Below are 5,559 nucleotides of genomic sequence, written 5' to 3' on the forward strand. Positions count from 1 at the left end.
CTTTTTAACTTTTGAAACTGTTCTGTTAAAAACAAAGACACAAACACACACATTGGCCTAGACCTAGGCAGGCTAGGCTTTGGGATTGTTAAGACGTCACTAGGTCACAAGAATGTCCCAGCTCCATTATAATCTTATGAGATCCCCATCATATATATGGTCTCTCACTGACTGGGACAACCTGAGGCTGTGAATAACTGTGCACTTTTGACTTACAGTTTGTATTTGCACAAGCCTAAGAGTCTGTATCTCCTAAAATTTTGTGCCCTCGGTGCTTCTTATGCCTCATCCCAGTCCTGGCTCTGGTTTGTATGTCCTTATCTGCTAATTCTAACATCCGTGTCAGTTGTGGGTCAGCTTTGAGTGACTAACTGAGCTAGTCAGTTCTATTTACTTGTGTCTTTGCTTACCTGCTGATTTTTAACTGATGCTAAACATTGTGAGTTTTACATTGTTATATTTTTGAGCTTCTATACATACTCTTGAGGTTTGTTTGGGGGCACACTTAAGTACTCAGAAACAGTTTGATCGTTTTGGGCCTTGCCTTTGAGCTTTGTTAGTCCACAGGAGTCTTGTGGTTTTCAGTACAGTGGGTGAGCGCAGGCACTATTCCCAGCCTTGTTGCCTTGTTGATGGGAACTATTACCTCTAATTCTTCAGAGTACTTTCCCTAGCCTCTAGTGGTTTCCTCTGAAGGTTGCACTGATCAGTTCTCAGCTGAAGACTTGCAGCAGATTCTTTTAGAGCAGTGGAGTTTTCTCCCTAGGCAGCTCTCTCCCTCTCAGAACTCTGTCCCGTGGACTCTAGAGGCCGTGGATTTCTTGGGCTCTCAGCTCCATCTCTGCAACACGGAGTCTGCCAGGATCCTCCTGAATTTACCCTCCCTGGGTTTTGGCCTGGAAACCCTCAGGACAACAAACTGGGGCAATTGGAGGGCTCACCTCATTTCCCCCATCTTTCCGTGATCATGGTCCTTTGTTGCTGTCTTACTCTGTTTCTGTTGCTTCAAAGAAATACCCGAGGCTGGTATTTATAAAAAAGAGGTTTACTTGGCCTACAGTTCTGCAGGTTGTGCAAGAAGCATGGAGCCAGCATCTGCTTCTGACAAGAACCTCAAGCTGCTTCCACTCATGGCGGAGCAGATGTCACGTGGAGAGGAAGGAAGAGAGAGAGTCAGGGAGGGAGGTGCCAGCCTCTTTTTAGCAACCAGCTTTCTTGGGAATGAATAGAATGGGAGCTCATTCATTGCTGCTAGGACAGCACCAAGCCATTCACGAGGGATCCACCTCCACAGCCCATACACCTCCCATTCAGTCCCACTCCAACACTGGGCATCACATTTTAACAGGAGATTTGGAGGGGACAAATGTCCAAACTATACTAGTTGCCTTAAGTATAGTGTCTTCCAAATCTTTGTTTCATTTATTTGGTCAGCTTTTTTTTTTTTTTTTTTGAGATGGAGTTTCACTCTTGTTGCCTAGGCTGGAGTGCAATAGTGCAACCTCTGCCTCCTGGGTTCAAGAGATTCTCCTGCCTCAGCCTCCTGAGTAGCTGGGATTACAGGCGCCCACCACCATGCCTGGCTCATTTTTGTATTTTCAGTAGAGATGAGGTTTCACCATGTTGGCCAGGCTAGTCTTGAACTCCTGACTTCAGGTGGTCCACTTACCTCAGCCTCCCAAAGTTCTGGGATTACAGGCGTGAGCCACTGCACCCGGCACAGTTTCTATTGTTGTTTTGTTTTGGGAGAAAGGGCAAAGCAGCGTTTATTACCTGGTGTTGGCATTACCAGAGGTCCCTGTTCTACCCATTTTAAAGCCTGGTTTTAAGCATACACATCACTTACAGGAGCTTCCTGAGAAGTTCAAACTTTCATTCTCTTCAGTTTGTCTCAGCAGAAATATACTCTCATCTTCAAAAGCCCTTTAAACTCTCAATTTGTTCCTTGGAAGTCAGAACATCATTCTTCCATTGAGATTTCAAATTTTCCTTTACCTTTAGTGCAACTAATTTGTCAATGAGTCATTACAAATTTCAGCGAGTGGTTTCACCACACACAAATAAAAAGTATCACTTTGATAAATGTTATATTTACATACGGTAAATACATTTAACCGCTCACTTCTGGTGCACACGCACACACACACACACACACAATTCATCGTATTTATATCTGTTGAAGAGAATGAAGAGTACATTGAATTTTGAATAAGACAGAAGTGGCTTTCTTGAATCCAGCCCTGTAAATGAAGCTTCTCTTTCCTTCCAGTCCCTGCTTTGTAAGCATTAAATGAGGTGTGTGAGGCGCAGGGACACTTGGTAGGTGCTGACACTCCCTTCTGCTCTGCGGAGGACAAAGTGACTGTCTTGGGAGCTAATCTTCCATGTGGGCTTCTGATGAACTCTAATTCTGAGAATGCCTCTAAGATTTCCAGTTTACCTATTGTTTCTTGTATTAGAGCGTGTGTACTTACTATAAACGCTGCACTTAGGTCAAAACAACCTTGATGTTATCGAGGAAGTTACTGGCTGTGATGCACACAGCATTCTTGCCTTTTCCTGGAAGGTCACCCTAATAGAGCCTGTAAGCCCTTTTCCCACGGTACAGAAGTCCTCGGCCTGGGGGGTGACACTGAGGTCTACTTGTTTTGTGACTGCCCAAGACCACGCTTTTGTCCATAAATACCCTAATATATCCCCCTTGACTGGCAAACTGGATTCTCCTGTTCGTACTTTGGTTTTTGGGCTCCTTCTGCATTTGGGGGTCAATTTGCATATATGACCCTTTCTTGAGACATTCCCTATCCTCACTGGAAGCTATCTCCTTTCTCCTATTTCAGGTAATTTCTTTTGGCTGAAATAAGTAAGCCACCAGCAATGGGAAACCCGGGTTTTTGGTTTTTTGTTTTCCCTGAAATACACTGAAATCCCTTGGTGGGTGCCCGTTGGGTAGATGGATGAACAACATCTTGTAGTCAGTATTTGCAGCAGCATTTCGCCATGTGGAGTTGTTTTGCTTCAGGGAACACACTTCCCCCAGTGGTGATCTGCCTCCCCAGCACATTTATGGAGTCACAGCTCCTCAGAGTAGCGAAGATCTTGAGGGAATCAAGGGATGGAGCAGCCCTAGCTGCCTGCTGGAGGGAGGGGTGAGCGGCAGAGCCTGGTGGGGAGGAAAGCGTCTGGAATGGGGCCCTGGGCTGGTGGGGTGAGGCTGGATTCCAGGCTCAGCTCTCCTGGTCCCTGACACAGTGTTTGTCCTTACGCTGTGAAGAGTTCTGCCCTTGCAGACATGCTACGCACAAATGACGAGGAATTCTCAGAATCATTGGGGGCTCACCTGGACTGTGACTCAAGCATTGGGGGTCTTGGAGTGCCTCTGTATCATCTTCATTCTGTTGGCAGCAAAGAGGATGCACAGAATCACTGGCTGTGTCTGCTCTCTTCTGTGCGAGACAAAGGCTGTCCAGTTAAATTATGCCGTGTGCCCTTGCCGCTATGAATTCAGAGTTCAGCACCTCCTTCCCTAACGTGCTGTACCCTTCACTAAAAACACACTTCTCTATTAACAAGAATTTAAAAGCCAGAGAACTAGAAAGAAGACTTTTAAAATCCCCGTAATCCTTCTGAACAAAAATGACCACTGTTAACATTTTGGGATATTTTTCTTCCATTTTCTTTCTAGGTATGATTTTTTGCTTTCTCTTTTTTTTTTCTCACATAATTGTGATCGTACTCCATAGACAATTTTATATTCTGTAATTTTCATGATGTATTAGAAGATTTCCTTGATATTTATTATAAATTCGTTATAAAAATAAATTTAGTTGTTGCAAAAGATCCTATTCAGGCAATGTATTAGAGGACTTAACCAGTTGGACATATGACTTCTGCTGTTATGAATTCTAGAGCTGAAATAACCAGCAAAAGCTTTAGAAAGTTTGGTAACATGTTGTTTTTGACATCAAAATAGTACATGAACATTGTAGAAGCATACACAACAAATAATCAAAAGCCAAGAGAACAGAAAATAAAAAGCAAACTTCTCTACTTAGCCACTTTCAACACCCACTGCCCAGCCCTTCACTCTCTGTGAAGCATGAATAATTTTCTGGAAATTGACTCTCCAACTATAAATAAGAATTGACAAACATCTGAGACACTTTCCAGTAATTATAGCATACCCCGATACACCTATACTTTTCTCCATCTTTCTGTCCCCTTTCCTACTCTCAATTTCTCTAAATATACCACTTGTTCACATTGCCAAGGTTTCTAACATTTGAGTTTGTGAGGCTTTTGGTGAGGGTTGCCACTGAGCACAGGTTGCCTTTGGAGCATCGGTGACTGGGGCAGGGAAGAGCCAGCCAGCGCAGCACATTTACAAGAAGGTGGGGGCAGGAGCAGCCCAATCCTGCTTCGTGATCACATCCCAGAAGAGGCGTCTTTCCAACAGAATGGGCCCAATAACGAGGGGACACGTTGCAGGGACATTCACCATGCTTTTCTGCTGCTTGGCATGTGGAAGTCTCATTCCCTCCTCGAAGGGCGTGGGGGTAAGGAAGACATTTGCATGGGGTGTCCTTCCTCCTGCCTGCCCTCCCTGCCATGCAGAAAGCATGGACTCCTCTTGGGGCTGTGCAGATGGGTCACCAATGGGGTAGTAGGTGCTATCCAAGAGAGGGGGAGGGAGGGGAGGAGTGGGGACCTACCCTGCTGATAATCCCCACGATCCGTGCTGCTCCAGAGCTGCTGCCTCTGCCATGGGCTGCCTGCTGTCCCTGGTGACAGGCTCAGTGGCTTAGACAGTCAGCGTTCTAGTCTGGAAACTGGTGGAATAATGCCTTCCTCTCAGATCTTACTCTAGGAGATGTGTTTGGGACGTCCCCTTCGGAAAGCCTGGTGTTATGGACTGCATGTGTGTGTCCCCCCAGAATTTGTAAGCCTTATTCCTCTATACAAGAGTCTTTGCAGGTGGAGTCTTTGGGAGGGAATTAGGTCATGAGGGTGGAGTCATCATGAATGAGATTAATGTCATGAGAAGAGGCGTGAGTGAGATCATTTCTTTCTCTCCCTCTCCCTCTTGCTCCCTCTCTCTACCGTGTGGGGCCACAACAAGAAGTCAGCTGTCTGAAAGCTGGAAAGAGGACCCTCACTAGGAACTGGACCTCCCAGCATCTTGAGGGTGGGCTTCCAGCCTCCAGAACTGTGCGATATCAACCTCTGCTGTTTAAGCCTCCCAGGCTGTGGCATTTCATGAGCTGTCTAAGACCTAGCAAAAAGTTGGGACTCAAATAAGCAGAGCCCTTGCCTTGGCCAGCCTGGCTCCCACCAAGCCAGGCGGGCATCCACGCTTCCATCTGTTCATCCTTACAGAGGGCCTGTTTCTCTGAGTAGCCTCCGTGTACTAGGCCCCAGGGATGCAGCCGTGACCAAAACAGACAAAAATCACAGCCCTGAGGGAGCTGAGCACCATTAGAGGACAACAGGGCAGTTGAAAAACCCAATGTCCTCCTTGTGTTGGGTATCAGAAGGTGGTGCGTGTTCTGGGGAAAAATG

This window comes from Cebus imitator, unplaced genomic scaffold (genome assembly GCF_001604975.1).
Source record: "Cebus imitator isolate Cc_AM_T3 unplaced genomic scaffold, Cebus_imitator-1.0 Scaffold207, whole genome shotgun sequence".
Classification (NCBI taxonomy): domain Eukaryota; kingdom Metazoa; phylum Chordata; class Mammalia; order Primates; family Cebidae; genus Cebus; species Cebus imitator.